The sequence below is a fragment of the Oncorhynchus nerka genome, unplaced genomic scaffold (genome assembly GCF_034236695.1).
Source record: "Oncorhynchus nerka isolate Pitt River unplaced genomic scaffold, Oner_Uvic_2.0 unplaced_scaffold_1213, whole genome shotgun sequence".
Lineage (NCBI taxonomy): Eukaryota > Metazoa > Chordata > Actinopteri > Salmoniformes > Salmonidae > Oncorhynchus > Oncorhynchus nerka.
Window position 1 is genome coordinate 51,226 of NW_027040121.1, and position 19,357 is coordinate 70,582.

Genomic DNA, 19,357 nt, shown 5'->3' on the forward strand with positions numbered 1-19,357 from the left:
CTCTTCTTCATCTTTAATGTTGACATTCAGCTCCAGTGTTTGACTGCAGTCTTCCAGCTTCACTGATGCCATCTCTGGATCCTGCAGTGCAAACTGGGCTCCACTGTCACAATCAGGACCCAGTGACTGTAGGTTTGGACTCAGTGTGGAAGGAGAGAGGCAGGCTGGGTTTGTCGTCACTGTTGATGTTAACGGCGTCATACCTGAGTCGGCAAGTAGTACAAGAGAAAGACACAAAATATATTTTCTTGACAGTTCTGGCACCTTCTTTATTAAATATGTTACATTTGTTCTTGTTCAATTATCTAATTCAGTGCTCGACTTGGACTGAAATAGTTGCCGATACTCATTTTGTGTGCCGGTACTGTTTATATTTAGGTGTAGGAGCTTCATAATACATTTGAGCTAAAACTGAACCTGTAGTAGAAAAATGCACAAATTACTCAAAACCCGTTTAGTACAAGGTTACGGTTTGTTTTAGGCAGCACTATGTGCTATTTCCTTAATAACCTTGTATTCACGGTTTTACTTCAAAAACACAACACAGTAGTGCAACCGTGAAATTGTCTGCAGATGAAGTTAGTTTGACGCAGAACGAGTGGCGCCGCCATTTTACCAGCTTTTGAATATTTCCTTTCATGGGGCTCTACGGACAATTCCTTTGACCTCATGACTTGGTTTTTGCTCTGACATGCACTGTCAAATGTGGGACCTTATATAGCCAGGTGTGTGCCTTTCCAAATCATGTCCAGTCAATTGAATTTACCACAGGTTGACAACAAGCAAGTTGTAGAAACATCTCAAGGATGATCAATGGAAACAAGATGCACCCGAGCTCAATGTCGAGTCTCATAGCCAAGGGTCTGAATACTTATGTAAATAAGGTATCTGTTTTTAATGTTTTAAAACATTTCTAAAAACCTGTGTTTGCTTTGTCATTATGGGGTATTGTGTGTAGATTGATGAGGAACGTTTCTTATTTAACCCATTTTAAAATAAGGCTGTAACGTAACAAAATGTGGAAAAAGTCAAGGTGTCTGAAAACTTTCCGAATGCACTGTATAGTCTGGTACTGTACGTATTCATATCAGTAGGCTGGTACTGTATGTACTCATATCAGTAGGATGGTACTGTATGTACTCATATCAGTAGGCAGTTACTGTATGTATTCATATCAGTAGGCTGGTACTGTATGTATTCATATCAGTAGGCTGGTACTGTATGTACTCATATCATCACTGTAGTATTCATATCTAGGCAGTTACTGTATGTATTCATATCAGTAGGCAGTTACTGTATGTATTCATATCAGTAGGCTGGTACTGTATGTATTCATATCAGCAGGCTGGTACTGTATGTATTCATATCAGTAGGCAGTTACTGTATGTATTCATATCAGTAGGCAGTTACTGTATGTATTCATATCAGTAGGCAGTTACTGTATGTATTCATATCAGTAGGCAGTTACTGTATGTATTCATATCAGTAGGCAGTTACTGTATGTATTCATATCAGTAGGCAGTTACTGTATGTATTCATATCAGTAGGCAGTTACTGTATGTATTCATATCAGCAGGCTGGTACTGTATGTATTCATATCAGTAGGCAGTTACTGTATGTATTCATATCAGCAGGCTGTGCAATAAAAAGGGGAATAAAACTATTCTAAAAGTATCTCATAAGTCTCATCTCATAAATCCTCCACTCACTATCACAAGACTTAGAAACTACAGACTCATTTCATAGAACATTAAAACACTGGCAGTTTGTCTACTTCACTTCTTTAGTCTCCTTGCTGATCACTCCAGATATCCCAGTGAATAAAACAAATGCTGACAATACTGGTGTCAAACCATGCAAGTCTCAGTAACATGAAATATCATCTACCTTCTCATTGAAACAGTTCATCATGAAACAGTTCTACTGCAACTTTTCATACACAGTGGAAAGTTGGAATGAAACAAACTTATATAGAACCTTCTCTTACCATGATTAACAGATTTCCCAATCTTCTCCTCCTCTTCTTCATCTTTAATGTTGACATTCAGCTCCAGTGTTTGACTGCAGTCTTCCAGCTTCACTGATGCCATCTCTGGATCCTGCAGTGCAAACTGGGCTCCACTGTCACAATCAGGACCCAGTGACTGTGGGTTTGGACTCAGTGTGGAAGGAGAGTGGCAGGCTGGGTTTGTCTTCACTGTTGATGTTACCGGCCTCAGACTTTATCTGAGTCGGTCTGTAGTAATAAAGAGAAACAGTTAGTCTTGACAGTTCTGGCACTTTCTTAGTTCTCTAAAAATATTGTTCATATTTAGGTACAGGAGCTCCACAATACTGTTGAGGTAATATTCTATAAGAGGAACATGAGCTCAAACAGCAGAAATTTGAGGTGACAGTACTCAGCTCCGGTGAGTTCCTGTCCAAGTCAAGAACTGATGTCATTTCAATAGATCTGGTAGCTAAGCATTGACAACAAAACATTAATTAATTAAAAAGTAGACACTTCAAAATGAGTTAAAACATGATCTATAGTAAATTTCCCAAATTCACATAAATGCAGAAAAGACAAAAACCATTTAGTACAAGGTTGCAGTATGTTTTAGGCAGCACTATGTACTATTTTCCTGAATAACATTTTCTTCACTGCATTTCAATCAAAAACCAATAGTATTTCCGTTCACACCATTTATAGATAAAGATAACTTAATGTGTCTGAATATTAGTATACATGTAGAAAACTGATAATCATTACAAATTAGCTCCAAAACAGTAGTGGAACCGTAAAATGGTCTCTCTCTGCCTGCACTGAAGTCCGTTGATGCAGACCGAGGGGGAGCCGCCATTTTACCAGCTCGTGAATTTTACACAAAACCAAAAACGACATGTAAAACGAAACCAGAAATCTCAAATAGATTGATCCTAAATGAAATTACATTGACGAAATGATATACATCCCCTGAGACTAAAGTTATCACGTTCACTTACGCGGTTTGACACAAAACATAGCACATAACACCTTCATCAAACGTGATAATACCTTGACATATTTGTTACCTAGCATGTTATGACATGTTCTTTCGATATTATAACGTGCTATTACATACCAGTAGACATACATTAGAAACGGACATAGAAGTTGTCGTCTGCACAATTTGGCGTATCCTTTATACTGAAGAATGATGTGCGCCTGCGCGGAACTTCCTGTTCCCCCACTACCAGTTTCTAAACACAGAGACGTAACAACGCGAGACTTCAGAGAAGGCTTGTGAAGCACACCAAGCCTGGTCTTGAGAAGTCAATGAGAGAAGTGAACAATTCTGACACTTTGCAGCGGCTAATATCAATTTCATAACTGCAGTGGCTTGTTAACAATAGCTCTCACTGCGTATCATACCTATCACAGGTAGCCTAGTTATTAGCGTAAGAGAGGGGCAAGTAACCGAAATGTTGCTGTGTCGAATCCCCGACATGACAAGGTAAAAATCTCTCTCTGCCCCTGAACAATGCAGTTAACCCACTGTTCTGTTCCCTGGTAGGCCGTCATTGTAAATATGAATTTGTTCTTAACTGACTTGCCTTGTTAAATAAAGTTGTTTTGTTTTTTAATCACATGAGTAGGCAGACCGAGGTAAAGTTGGTTTTATATATATTCATTCGCCAAAAGCCATTTAAAATGGCAAAAATCTATAACTAATTAATTGATTGTCACATAAAAATAGAAATGGTTTATTCTATAAATGTCTAGCATACTTTTACAACCTTTGTTTTGAGTAGAATTTCCAGTTGACTTGATAGAAATACATAATCTATCAAATGTACTTTAAAACTATATAAAACAATAACTAATCGTTTGCCACAGAAACATCAAACTATGTATGATTTATTCTATAAATGTCTAGTATATAGTCTAGTAGATTGTCGCACAAGAAAAAAGTGTTATAGACGAGACAAAAACGTCAAGAGAGAGAAAGGTACGTTTTCCATTGAATTAGTTTAGTTTTATTTTGGGGATACATGAATTCTGCTGAACGAGGAAGTTAGTTAGCATTTTGGCTAGCTGGCTAACTGCAGTGCCATAACCGTAGCTAGCTAACGTTAGCTGGCGTTATTGTTAGGCCTGCTAACTAGTTACCATATCACATTGTACAGAATATACTTTCCATGTAGTATGTTGAGTTTTGTTTGGATTAGCTAGGTAGCTTTCTAACCTTGACTAGCTACTGCTAAGTTTCCTAACCTGAAGCTGACAAATAGCTATGATATGGTCGCTACTCGCTAGCTAGCTGGGCTCACCTTTGTGTGAAGCTAGCCACAATAACGATTATCCACATCAGTGGAATTTACGGCTTGCCTTCATAATAAAAGTTCCCCATTGGAAACAGGGTGTGGTCAATCTTGGGTTAGTTATACATATCTTTCGTGTTAGCATGCACTTTTATTGCTAGCTGGATAACACAATAACTAGTTAGCAAGGCATAGCTAGCTATAGCCTTAAATCATGGAAAGCATGATGATGATAACTACTATAGGGTAACGTAGTGTCTAAAATGTCATACATTATTCTTCTCTACGACAGATTTCCACAAGGTCTCAGACTCCATGATGGGAAAATGCCTACTAGAACGAAACATATAACAGAGACAGAGTTGTTGATATTCATTGTTATTTGTAACATTAAAAAGGAGGACAAGAAGATAATCCCGTTTTTCTAAATTAGCTACAGTGCTTTCGAAAGTATTTAGACCCCTTTGACTTTTTCCACATTTTGTTACTTTATAGCCTTATTCTAAAATGTATTAAATAAAACGTTTTCCTCAGCAATCTACACACAATACCCCATAATACCAAAGAAAACACGTTTTTAGAAATGTTTGCAAAAAAAAACAAATTTAAACAGAAATACTTATTTACATAAGTATTCAGACCTTTCGCTATCAGACTTGAAATTGAGCTCTGGTGCATCAAATCAAATCAAATCAAATGTATTTATATAGCCCTTCGTACATCAGCTGATATCTCAAAGTGCTGTACAGAAACCCAGCCTAAAACCCCAAACAGCAAACAATGCAGGTGTAAAAGCACGGGGGCTAGGAAAAACTCCCTAGAAAGGCCAAAACCTAGGAAGAAACCTAGAGAGGAACCAGGCTATGTGGGGTGGCCAGTCCTCTTCTGGCTGTGCCGGGTAGAGATTATAACAGAACATGACCAAGATGTTCAAATGTTCATAAATGACCAGCATGGTCGAATAATAATAAGGCAGAACAGTTGAAACTGGAGCAGCAGCACAGTCAGGTGGACTGGGGACAGCAAGGAGTCATCATGTCAGGTAGTCCTGGGGCACGGTCCTAGGGCTCAGGTCCTCCGAGAGAGAGAAAGAAAGAGAGAATTAGAGAGAGCATATGTGGGGTGGCCAGTCCTCTTCTGGCTGTGCCGGGTGGAGATTATAACAGAACGTGGCCAAGATGTTCAAATGTTCATAAATGACCAGCATGGTTGAATAATAGTAAGGCAGAACAGTTGAAACTGGAGCAGCAGCATGGCCAGGTGGACTGGGGACAGCAAGGAGTCATCATGTCAGGTAGTCCTGGGACATGGTCCTAGGGCCCAGGCCAGTTGAAACTGGAGCAGCAGCATGGCCAGGTGGACTGGGGACAGCAAGGAGTCATCATGTCAGGTAGTCCTGGGGCATGGTCCTAGGGGCTCAGGTCCTCCAGGAGCAGAGAGAAAGAAAGAGAGAAGGAGAGAATTAGAGAACGCACACTTAGATTCACACAGGACACCGAATAGGACAGGAGAAGTACTCCAGATATAACAAACTGACCCTAGCCCCCCGACACATAAACTAATGCAGCATAAATACTGGAGGCTGAGACAGGAGGGGTCAGGAGACACTGTGGCCCCATCCGAGGACAGGGCCAAACAAGAAGGATATAACCCCACCCACTTTGCCAAAGCACAGCCCCCACACCACTAGAGGGATATCTTCAACCACCAACTTACCATCCTGAGACAAGGCCGAGTATAGCCCACAAAGAATCCTGTTTCCACTGCATTTCTAACAGTCAATAATCTAATGAATTCAGGGCTTGTGAAGTTATACCGAGGCTAAATATAAGCCATCCACAACCATAACACCCACTAATCATGTATTTTTTGATGCCCTTTTTTGTTACAAATGTAACTAGTAAGGACTAACTTATTGTAGGCGTTTATAGAACATTAACACAGGCCTCAAAATCCTCTCAAGCCCACGTGCTAGTGACTAGCCAGCTAATCTTTATATTTCGAGTTTAGCCAATTTGGATCTATTTGCTAGATAACAAGGTTTAACAGTTGAATTGTTATGAACACACCATTCTGTCTCCAACTGTTTGAAAAGCTTGTTAGCCTGTCCACTTTGTTCAGATGTTAAAATCAAGTGGCCAACCTTATTTCTCAGAATGAGAACCAGTTGCCAGTTCCTTACAGTGCATTCGGAAAGTATTCAGACCCCTTTCCCTTTTCCACATTTTGTTACTTTAGCCTTATTCTAAAATTGATTAAATTTAAATTTTCCTCATCAATCTACACACAATATGCCATAATGACAAAGCGAAAACAGATTTTTAGATTTGTTTGCGAACATTACAAACTCTTTATTTACATAAGTATTCGGACCCTTTGCTATGAGACTCAGAATTGAGGTCAGGTGCATCCTGTTTCCATTGATCATCCTTGAGATGTTTCTACAACTTGATTGTTGTCCACCTGTGGTAAATTCAATTGATTGGACATGATTTGGAAAGGCACACACCTGTCTATATAAGGTCCCACATTTGACAGTGCACGTCAGAGCAAAAACCAAGCCATGAGGTCGAAGCATTTGTCCGCAGAGATCTGAGACAGGATTGACTCTTCCTAGAGCTGGCCCCCCGGCCAAACTGAGTAATCAAGTAGAAGGGCCTTGATCAGGGAGATGTCCAAGAACCCAATGATCATTCTGACAGAGCTCCAGAGTTCCTCTGTGGAGATGGGAGAACCTTCTAGAAGGACAACCATCTCTGCAGCACTCCACCACACTTTATGGCAGTGTCCAGACGGAAGCCAGTCCTTAGTAATTGGCACATGACAACCCGCTTGGAGTTTGCCAAAAGGCACCTAAAGGACTCTCAGACCATGAGAAACAAGACTCTCTGGTCTGATGAAACACATCTGGAGAAAACCTGGCACCATCCCTACGGTGAAGCATGATGGTGGCATCATCATGCTGTGGGGATGTTTTTCAGCGGCAGGGACTTCGAGACTAGTCAGAATCGAGGGAAAGATGAATGGAGCAAATTACAGAGAGATCCTTAATGAAAACCTTCCAAGGACCTCAGACTGGGGTGAAGGTTCACCTTCCAACAGGACAACGGCCCTAAGCACACAGCCAAGACAATGCAGGAGTGGCCCAGCCAGACCCCTGACTTGAACCAGATCGAACATCCTTGGAGAGACCTGAAAATGGCCGTTCAGCGATACCTGATCCAATATCGTTTTAGAATAAAGAAAGTGTCAGAACATTCAAGACTAACTTTTGTGTCCGTGTCTCTTTATTACTACTGGCCGACTCAGATTAAGTCTGAGGCCGGTAACATCAACAGTGAGGACAAACCCAGCCTGCCTCTCTCCTTCCACACTGACACCAAACCTACAGTCACTGGGTCCTGATTGTGACAGTGGAGCCCAGTTTGCACTGCAGGATCCAGAGATGGCATCAGTGAAGCTGGAAGACTGCAGTCAAACACTGGAGCTGAATGTCAACATTAAAGATGAAGAAGAGGAGGAGAAGATTGGGAAATCTGTTTCTCATGGTAAGAACAGGTTCTAACTATATCTTCATAAATTAGACCTCCTTAAGTTATGACCAGTCTATTGATAGATTGACTTCTGTCATTCTGACATCACACATCCCTGAACAACTGGGTTATCTGGAGTGATTAGAGAGTAGACTAAAGAAGTGAAGTAGACAAACTGCCAGTGTTTTGAAGTTCTATGAAATGAGTCTGTAGTTACTAACCCTTTTGATTAGAGGTCGACCGATTATGATTTTTCAACGCTGATACCGATTATTGGAGGACCAAAAAAGCCGATACCGATTAATCGGACAATTTTTTAAAATGTATTTGTAATAATGACAATTACAACAATACTGAATGAACACTTATTTTAACTTAATATATCAATAAAATCAATTTAGCCTCAAATAAATAATGAAACATGTTCAATTTGGTTTAAATAATGCATAAACAAAGTGTTGGAGAAGAAAGTAAAAGTGCAATATGTGCCATGTAAGAAAGCTAACATTTAAGTTCCTTGCTCAGAACATGAGAACATATGAAAGCTGGTGGTTCCTTTTAACATGAGTCTTCAATATTCCCAGGTAAGAAGTTTTAGGTTGTAGTTAATATAGGAATTATAGGACTATTTCCCTCTATACCATTTGTATTTCATTAAGCTTTGACTATTGTATGTTCTTATAGGAACTTCAGTATTGCCAGTGTAACAGTATAGCTTCCGTCCCTCTCCTCGCTCCTCCCTGGGCTCGAACCAGGAACACAACGACAACAGCCACCCTCGAAGCAGCGTTACCCATGCAGAGCAAGGGAAACAACCACTCCAAGGCTCAGAGCGAGTGACGTTTGAAATGCTATTAGCGCTCGCTAACTAGCCAGCCATTTAATTTCGGTTACACCAGCCTCATCTCGGGGGTTGATAGGCTTGAAGTCATAAACAGTGCAATGCTTGACGCACAACAAACAGCTGCTGACAAAACGCACGAAAGTGCTGTTTGAATGAATGTTTACGTGCCTGCTTCTGCCTACCACCGCTCAATCAGATACTTAGATACTTGTATGCTTTTCTGCTCAGTCAGATTATACGCAACGCAGGACACGCTAGATAATATCTAGTAATATCATCAACCATGTGTAGTTAACTAGTGATTATGATTGAATGATTGTTTTTTTATAAGATACGTTTAATGCTAGCTAGCAACTTACCTTGGCTTACTGCGTTCGCGTAACAGGCAGTCTCCTTGTGGAGTGCAACAAGAGGCAGGTCGTTATTGCGTTGGACTAGTTAACTGTAAGGTTGCAAGATTGGATCCCCCGAGCTGACAAGGTGAAAATCTGTCGTTCTGCACCTGAACGAGGCAGTTAACTGACCGCTCCTAGGCCGTCATTGAAAGTAAGAATGTGTTCTTAACTGACTTGCCTAGCTAAATAAAGATTAAATAAAGGTGTAAAAAAAAAAAACGTCTGCAAAAATCGGTGTCCAAAAATACCGATTTCCGGTTGTTATGAAAACTTGAAATCGGCCCTAATTAATCGGCCATTCCGATTAATCGGTTGACCTCTACTTGTGATAGTGAGTGGAGGAAGATATGACTCATATAATTCATCCCTTTGGCCCCTTTTGGCCTAAATGGCTGACCTCGTTTAGTCAACTGGTCGATTGTTTGGTGGATAGATGTTGGTTGACCAAGCTTTTTTTAGTCGAGCAGTGGCAAATATATACAGTGCTGCTTGAAAGTCTGTGAACCCCTTGTGCAATTAGAGATTTTTTAGTTTTTACCATGAAATCTTCATTTAATCAGGACCAGTCTTTTTGATCTGATATAACAGGTTTATTTTTACCAATACCAACTGACTAGTTCTTCTGATGTTATTCACACAGGATACCATGTTGAGACAGTCTCTACATCCAGAGAGCAACAGCAGGAAGATCACAGAGCTAAGAGGTCTCACCACTGCCCACGTTGTAAGGAGAGTTTCTCAATTCTATCAAAGTTAAAAATATACCTAAAAATACACACAGGAGAGAATCTGTATTCCTGTACTGACTGCGGGAAGAATTTCACAACATTAAAATTTCTGACAGTGCATGAACGGATACACACAGGAGAGAAGACCTACTCCTGCTCTAATTGTGTAAAATGCTTCACATCAAATGAAGAAAGCGTAGAACATTTGCAATCCTATTGTTTCTCACTGTGAGAGAACTGTGCAGAGGAAAGGGAGTGTTATAGAATGTTAGTCTCTCTTTACTGATCTGTGTGCACCTTGCCAGTTTGTGTGTTTTGTTAGCTTCTACTGTAAAGATATTGAGATGACCTTGGATTTGCCCTTAGGGTTGAATATCCTCTGTGAGGCGTCTCACAATGGAGTGGTTGACTGGGTGGTACTGCTTCCCTGAGCTGGTGGATACAACATACACTGAGTGTATAAAACATTAAGGACACCTGCTCTTTCCATCACATAGACTGACCAGCTGAACCCAGATGAAAACTATGATCCTTAATGATCTAGTTGTTTTGTATTTATTATGGATCCCCATTAGCTTTCAGCAAAAAAACAAGAAACTGCGGTTGCAGTGGGCTAAGGAATGAAAACACTGGACACTGGAAAATTTGAAAAATATTGCCTGGTCTGATGAATCCCTGTTCCTGCTGTGTCATGCTGATGGGAGGACTAGGGTATGCAGGAAACCATGAGTACATGTATCCCTGCTGTGTGTCAACATTGCAGGCTGGTGGTGATGGTGTGGAGTGTGTTTTCATGGCACATATTGGACCCCTTGAAAGAAGTGGAGCAACATTTGAATGCCACAGGATATCTAAACATTATTGCCAATCAGGTGCCTCCCTTCATGGCAGCAGTGTATCCATCTGCAAATAGATTTTTTCAGCAGGATTATGCCACAAGGCTTGTCCAGGAATGGTTCCAAGAACATGACAGTGAATTCAGTTTACTGCAGTGGCTTGACGAGTCACCAGATCTCAATCCAATTGTTCATCTGTGGGAGGAGATGGAAGGAGCTATTCGGAGTAGAGATCCACTCCCAGCCACATTGACACAATTGTGGGAAGCATTGGAGTCAACATGGGCCAGAATCCCTGTGGACGCTCTCAACACCTTGGGAGTCCATGCCCCAACGACTTGGGGATGTTCTGAGGACAAAGGGGGCTGCAACTCAATATTAGGAAGGTGTTTCAACTGTTTTGTACGCTCCGTGTATATCAGATAAAGATGATGTGATGATCAGTTTTCAGCATTAGTTTGGGTGGATTATTTTATATTACTAAACAACTTTTGTTTAATGATAAACAGGCTATGAATCGACTACTTGTGTTTATTAAATTGTATTTTAATACTAGATTCATTATTTTAGTCATTGATGATGAATGTATTTGAATAACTGTATTGAATATAATTGATCTGGTGGCAGGTAGCCAGTGGTTAAGAGTGTTGGGCCAGTAACTGAAAGGTCGCTGGTTTGAATCCTGAGCCAACTAGGTGAATAATCTGTCATTGTGCCCTTGAGCAAGGCAATTAACTCTTAATGTTTCCTGTAAATCGCTCTGGATAAGAGCATCTGCTAAATGACAAGGATGTTATGAAAAATGTTTGTACATTTAAAAAAATACCTTTATTTAACTAGTCACGTCAACTAGAACAAATTCTTATTTTCAATGACGGCCTAGGAACAGTGGGTTAACTGCTTTGTTCAGGGGGAGAACAACAGATTTTTACCTTGTCAGCTCGGGGATTTGATCTTACAACCTTTCGGTTACTAGTCCAACGCTCTAACCACTAGGCTACCCTGCCTATATATATTCAATGTTATCTTATAAGGAAGGGTTGAATTTCGACTTTTCAGTAGTCATTAGAAGTTAGAAACAGGAATGTTTATTTAGGGTTTGAACTAACGGGTTGCCTCCCACAATGTAGACAATGGCTGTTGCGATTGAACCACATGATTAAAGATGCTGTCTTTGTCTCAGCTTAGACTTCCCTTAGAGCACATATGTCAGAGTCAAGGCCCGCGGGCCACATCCGGCCTTCAGACCTGACTCAGTTACACCAGCTCTGTCAGGAGGAATGGGCCAAATTTCACCCAACTTATTGTGGGAAGCTTGTGGAAGGCTACCCGACACGTTTGACCCAAGTTAAACAATTTAAAAGCAATGCTACCAAATACTAATTGAGTGTATGTAAACTTCTGACTAACCACTGGGAATGTTGAAAGAAATTAAAGCTGAAATCACTCTACTATTATTTCACATTTCACATTCTTAATATAAAGTGGTGACTACCTCTAAAACACAATTACCATTAAGGGCTTTTTGCAAATGTCTGCTGATTTCTGCTTAACCTGTCTACTTAATGTTTTGAATGTGTGAATATGGGCAACTTTTTTCTCGGGATTAAATTATAATTAGGCAGATTATCTTCGGGGTTTTCAAACAACAGTAAAACTGAACTTTCTTCCTTCTTTCCATCTACTAGAGTGAAACTAATGATTTAGAGGTTCAAAATGTAGAACCCAGTTCCTACATTTTAAAAATATATTTTTTTAATCAATCAAACCTATGCTACATTTTATCTCTGAGGCCATCAGGATGAGGAATCAGAGCAACATTACTGAATGTAAGATTCAAGGGTGGAACAATCATGTAAATGTACAGTACATTATTTACCTTCAGAGGGGAATGTATTAAACCAGTTGCCGAGATAAGTGTTTGTTGTTGTGCACTCTCCTCAAACAATAGCATGGTATTGTTTCTCTGTAATGGCTACTGTAAATTGGACACTGTAGTTAGATTAACAAGAATGAACAAGAATATAAATAAAGACCATATAAAGACATGTCTGTCCCGGAAAGTTGGCTGCTGTATACAGAGTCATTCTAGTCACATTAGAGCACGTTAACAACAATCATCCCGGTTTAGGGACAGCAATCCCGTAGAGGTTTTAAACTGTATGTACTTAATATTTGAATGAAATAAAATGGTTTTAAAATGGTATCTCACCCCTTAATGAATGGTAAGCTCTCGTTTTCTCTCCCACCCCGGTCTGTAGCGAAGAAAAAATACTTACGGAAAAGCCATGTGCGTGCGTGTGCTGGTGTGTGTGTTTCAAAAACAAAAAGGTAGGAGGTGTGTGTTCAACAATGCCCAGGCATCTGCACTCAAGGCTCTCTCTCTGCAGGGGTCGTTTGAAACCAAGGTTTCACTATCATGCAAACGGTATGTACAGATATCTGCCTATCCCCCATCAAAAAGTGTGTCGGTTTCTCTTAAAATGGGGACTTTCGATTCATTAACACATATGCCTTTCAGATCCTAATTTATCTCACCCTCCAGAGGATGTGAAGGCTAAAAAGTCAACCTGCCCCCAGAAAGAATACACCATGTCTAGACCGACCCCCAGGGATAAACATTGATATTTCTAATCAGCGCATATACTAACGGTGCCCCCACCCCGGTCTATACATTTACATCGGACACCCTCCAAGGTGCTAACCCTGAGGATGTAGGAAATCATCGGACACCCTCCAAGGTGCTAACCCTGAGGATGTAGGAAATCAAAAGGGCCACGTCTTACTGTCTCGACACCCCTCCTGTTGTTTGAAATCACTACCTTTGTAATCTAAACCAAAATATACAGGGTGTTGCAAACAGGATATCGCCCGAAAAAACGTCACCCCAACATGCCCTGTAAATGCATTCCGTAGTATCTCTCCTTTTGAGCCAAGACCGAGGAGCGAGTGTCCGATCCACTATGTTAGCACCGCTTTAGCGCAGCTACAAACCCACAGGCCAGCAACCCCGAATAGTTATCGGACTGAACATTTAAAAGGATCATCTGTGAATCCGTCCTAATGGAGCATTCTGAAGGTGAGTTCGTGAAAAAAATATATATATTAGATTTGGATGCGTGGAATTGTTTGAACATGAAGGATGTTATTGTAATATTAAACATGGAGTTATATGTGTTTTAAACGTGGGTCAATGCACGTATTCTTATCGTATAAAATGTTAATATTATCTAACATTAATATTATCTAACTTTTGTAGGGTCTCCAACATTTACGCAGCTGCTCAGAGGGATAAATGATCTGGAACAGACAGCGTTAGACGGCGATTCTCAGGAGCAAATCGCATGCAGCCAAACCCCGTCACATTATTGTAGACGTAAATCCAATAATCACATACACACAAATATTTATACATTCAAAACAAAAAGTGTGCACCCTATATTAAAAGCTATTTTTTTGTGTTTGCAGCTGACATACAGCCAAGAAGAGTAACGGGGTCCATATGGACCCTGAACTACTTCGGAAGAGCAGATGACACATCCGATGACACAGATGCAATTCTCCCGTTCTGTACGAACGTTTTTTCAAACACACCGAGAACAGAGGATTTAAACATCCGGTTAACTTCCCCGGAAACCTCCACCAGCTCGCTCCATATTCCTAACCCAAGCAAACAACGCACAACTCGGGCGCAAATACATTGCTCAGAATTCACCCCTCCGGAAAAGTATGACAGGACAGGGAATTTACGAGACGGCGCTCCATGGACACGGTATGAAACCATTATATTATATATATATATTATTATTATTATTTATACATTTTTAGGCTTGAATATGTTAAAACAAGGACAAATAAGGTTTTTTCAGGCTCCAACGAGACAGGCCTGGCAGAATCGGGAATTCTTGGTGACAAAAGTCAAGCCCCCCCCTGGTTTACGCGATTTGTCAGAACAGCCCTCTAGTCAAAAAAGCTGAGGTAATTTAATTATGTATTGTTAATATATAGTATTATACCTGAAATGTATTTGACATTTTTTATCTAACATATTTTTATGTTTAATAACCTATTTTGTATGTATTATTTTCTTTCAGACTCCTCCCCGGCGTATAACGGCACCAAAGACCTCACACATCTAGAGCACGAGGAGGATTCCAGCTCACCGAACATTCCCAATGAAACAACCAAACCGGAGGATTTCAACGTTATAAATGACATTTCCGAGGCAGACGACCGGTTATTATGGGATGCGGCCAACCTTCTTGATTCTGCCAATTCTGTGGTGACAACAGATGGATCTGAAATAGAACAAGCTAGGTTTTTCACAGCCTTTTCCAGGGCTCTAAAATCCCGAAAAAGGTTTTGCTACACAGACGTGTTTTACTAGAGCGCCAATACCGTCAGGATATATCCTTCTGGCATAGAGCAATTCCACGTATGTTAAACAGCAATCCGATTAAAAAAAACGCAAATACAGGCGTTAAAAGCATATATGTAACACGGATCCTTCCAGAATTACCCAAGAACACACATCATTAATTATCCAAATGGCTGACCCAACAGACCTAGGCCAGACAGTTGAAAACCTCTTATCCCAGATACCGCCAGAATTCCAAGCTATAATTAACCATATGAATGAGGCGGGGGTAACAGACATAATACCAATAGATGAAAGCATATTATCACAGATTCCAGCCGAACTCATAGAAATTATTAATCGTATGAATGAGTCAGGGCCATCCGATGAAAACCTGTTATCACAGATTCCCGAAGCCCTCATATCGCTAATTACCCAGATGAACGAGAGCCTGAGATCTAATTCTGCAACACACACCCCTCAAAACCAGACATTAACACCCATGTCCGAAGAGTCTGAAACGCAATACGATGTTTTTGAGGAATTGGAAAATGGTCTAATAAATCAGGATGGAAACGGTATGGATAGAAGTGTTCGTGTTGTGTACCGAAATCAATTCAACAATACAGAGATTCGACAGTTTTTCAATTTCGCATGGGTGAATCAAAATCTTGACTATGCTGTGTTTTACGTAATGATATTGGACACTCTGAACGAACTGTTAGACAGGGCTAGAGATTATGGTGAACCACGTGATGTCTTACAGTTGGAAATTTGTGGAGATTACCTGTATAACACGGTATCTCTTATTTTGACCAATGGCGAAGCAGATCTGGAACAAGTTATCGCCCTGCTAGAACGACTTGTTCAGTCAAATGTATCCGTCATAGCCGATAGGACCCTCGAGCTTGTAGTGCAAATAATACGTCAACCGCAGGGTGGTGGTGGGCAGAGAAGGAAGCTAGATAGCATAATGCAATCAGAAATCATAAGCAATAAAAGGGCCTACCTCATAAACGTTCACAATCCTGGTAATAAGCTATGCTTTGCAATAGGTCTGTCCCATTTACTCAACCCGGGATGTACTGATCTAGAGGCGTTACAACGGTATACAGGATGCTGTGGCTTTCTCTGACATACTCAAATTTGAAAACTTTCTGAATATCAAGATTGTGGTTTTGTACCACAGTAGAGCTAATGCAGCTCTTTTGAAATTCCAAAACAACCCCCAACCTCATCCTCAGACTCTGTACTTTTATGTGCAAAACGAACATTACTATGCCCTTACTAACATAACAGCGTTTTTAGGCGCACCATATGTGTCCATCCTGCCATACCGGCTACACCCGAATGGGGGGGCACTCGTGCCATTATAACTGTTCAGTATGTCTGGATAAAAATTGTCCTATGCAACCCTTACACTTGACACCCTGTGAGGATTGCCACCGCACATGTCGTTCGGCCTACTGTTACGAAAAACACAAAATTGAAACATGGCACCCCAAGGCCTGTAAATCTGTAAGCAGTTGTGACATTAACAAGAAATGCCCAAAATGCCATTGTAATTACAACCTTAATATAGATAGCCCTAAACCGCATGTGTGTGGAATCATACATTGCTCAATCTGTAAAGGGCCTTTGAAAAGCAGAGACACTGAAGTGGTTCAAGAAGTGCAACACAAGTGTTATATTCAGCCCGTGGCTGAAGTTGAACATTCAGAGAAATAAAGTGTTATATGATTTTGAGACAAATCAGCAATCAGGGGTTCATTTGCCTATTTTTGTATCTACCATGACTTTCAAGGGTGAAAAGTGGTCGGCCGAGGGACCCAATTGTGCACTGTTCTTTCTAAAACACTTTAGAAAACCCCAATACAGAAACTTCACGTTTATAGCACACAATGCTCGAGCCTATGACCTTCTTCTGAACCCCTTGATACAGCAAGGCGTTGCACCCAGTGTCATAGCTCAAGGTAGTAAAATCTTGTGTTTTGTAGACCCCGCCTTCAACCAGAGATAGATTGACAGTTTAAGCTTCTTACCCATGAGATTGGCTCAAATGCCAAAGGCCTTGGGTTTTGAAAACTCTGTGAAAGGCTGGTTCCCCGCACTACTTCACATCTGAGGAGAATCTACATTATATTGGATCTTATCCCTGCCCCGAAATGTATGGATGTGATCAAATGTCTCCCAAAGAGCGTGAGAGATTCATGACATGGTACGAGACAGTAAGACATGGCCCCTTTGATTTCCATAAAGAGATGGAATCATACTGTGACAATGATGTGGTTATACTTGGTGAAGGATGCCTCAGATTCAGAGAAGAGGTAATCAAAGATGCAGGCATTGACCCCTGGAGTTGTACAACTATTGCATCGGCGTGCATGAAAACCTATCGTATGAGTACAACGGTTGTTTCTTCCACGATTGTAAATCTTGCTTTGTGCCCCAGGCCATGTGTGTCCTAACCCAAAAGACTTTTATGGAAATGTAGCAAGAGTTTCAAGACAAATAGGATTTTTTCCAGGCTACTTACAGGTTAAAAGTTGTGGTTTTGTGGGAGCACGAATGGACAGCCCTCAAAAAGTCTGATCCTCATGTTCAAGCCTTCCTTTCCAGCTATGACACACTAGAACCCCTGGAACCATGACAGGCCTTGTATGGAGGCCGTACCAATGCTTTGACCTTGCAGTATGTAGCGCAACCCGACGAGACAATAGGATATGTAGATTTTACATCCCTTTATCCTCATGTAATGAGTTCCTAATGCTATCCTATGGGGCATCCGGAAATAATTCACCGCGACTTTGACTAACCCCAAAACTATTTTGGTCTGATCAAAGCAACTGTCTACCCTCCTAGGGGTTTGTTTATACCAGTGTTTACTTACAGGGGCCCTCAAGGAAAACTTTTCTTTCCCCTTTGTCGCACCTGCAGTGAAAAACACAACCAGCAAAACCCTTGTGATCACTCAGATCAAGAAAGAGCCCTGACAGGTGAATGGGTCACAGTTGAATTCTCTAAGGCTCTAGAGATGGGCAACTCACTTTGGGGCAAATTATCGCAGAGATGCAACATGTTAACAACGTCGATCATTAAAGACCCCAAAGAATTTTTGGAATTTGTTTTTTCGGACCAATACGAAATGTCACATTTTTCATTCTTGAGTCAAGACATTGCCCTGGTGCAATGGAGGCGCAACCAGAAGTGGGTTCTACCCCCGGGTAATGTAAATGTGTTTCTTGCAGCATTTACCACGGCCTATTGCCGACTTGAACTGTACACCCTCATGGAACAGCTTCAGAGGCGGGTTCTTTACCACGATACAGACTCTGTGGTCTATGTAAGCAAACAGGGTGATTGGAACCCCCCACTTGGCGACTATCTGGGTGGTTTAACGAGTGAACTTGAAGAGGGTGACCATATCACAGAATGGTCCTCATGTGGACCCGAAAGCTATGCTTTTAGGACTAAAGACAATCACGTGGTGTTGAAAGCCAAAGGCGTGACTCAAAACTATGAAAATGCCCCGCGTGTAAACTTGGAATCAATCACACGCTTGGTCGAGGGTTTCATAAACAACAGGAATAGTGACTTGGAGATTTTGAGCTCCTACAAAAAAATTGTTAGGGATAAAAAGGGCTTCCATCTAAGGACCACCCCACTTACTAAAAGATTCAGGGTAGTCTATGACAAGAGACTGCTATTGCCTGACGGGACCACATTGCCCTTTGGCTACTGACTTATGCTACAAGCCCCCCCAGTGTGTCTTAAAGCTTAAGATATAATGACTGCTGTAGCTGATTTTGACCCCCGTTTGCAACTGCCATTTTCGGCCTAAATCGCAGGCCCATCAAATAGTGGTAAAACTTGCTTTGTAAAAAGTATTTTAGAGAATTCTGAACATGTGTTATCTCAAAAGCATGATAATGTTGTGTGGTGTTATTCTTGTTATCAACCTCTGTATGATGAATTATTGAAGACAATAAAAATCAAGTTTGTTGAAGGAAAACCTGAATCCCTGTCTGATGATGAACTTCTCCCTCCTCATAAAAACAATCTGCTGGTTTTGGACGATATGCTATTTGCAGGTAGCGAACATCCCGAAATTGCACAAGCTTTTACCCAATATACTCATCATAGAAACCTGTCCGTGCTTTACTTGGTGCAGAATGTGTTTCACCAAGGTAAAAATAGCCGCACCATCAGTTTGAACACCAATCCTAGAGACAAACTGCAAATTAGCATTCTAGCTCAGTAGATGTACCCGGGAAGGAAATCCTACTTTATGGAGAGCTATGAGGACGCTACCAAAGCACCATTTTCTTATTTAATCGTGGATTTAAAAGCAAATATTCCAGAACACCTGAGGCTACGAAC

General features: G+C 40.9%; 2 long non-coding RNA genes across 4 annotated transcripts; one reads left to right on the forward strand and one right to left on the reverse strand.

Annotated features, from left to right (window-relative positions):
- Positions 1 to 3,324, reverse strand: LOC135569076 (uncharacterized). The gene is made up of 3 exons (XR_010462817.1): positions 3,105 to 3,324; positions 1,988 to 2,236; positions 1 to 203 (listed from the first exon to the last, which is right to left on the reverse strand). It is a non-coding gene; the product is annotated as an uncharacterized LOC135569076 (long non-coding RNA).
- Positions 3,325 to 7,564: 4,240 nt separating this feature from the next.
- Positions 7,565 to 18,989, forward strand: LOC135569077 (uncharacterized). 3 transcript variants are annotated; one of them, XR_010462818.1, is made up of 5 exons: positions 7,565 to 7,832; positions 9,697 to 9,780; positions 13,880 to 13,996; positions 14,089 to 14,598; positions 14,715 to 18,989. It is a non-coding gene; the product is annotated as an uncharacterized LOC135569077 (long non-coding RNA). The 3 variants fall into 3 exon arrangements; XR_010462819.1 differs by lacking the exon at positions 9,697 to 9,780; XR_010462820.1 differs by lacking the exons at positions 7,565 to 7,832; positions 9,697 to 9,780 and adding an exon at positions 12,953 to 13,699.
- The last annotated feature ends 368 nt before the right edge of the window (positions 18,990 to 19,357 follow it).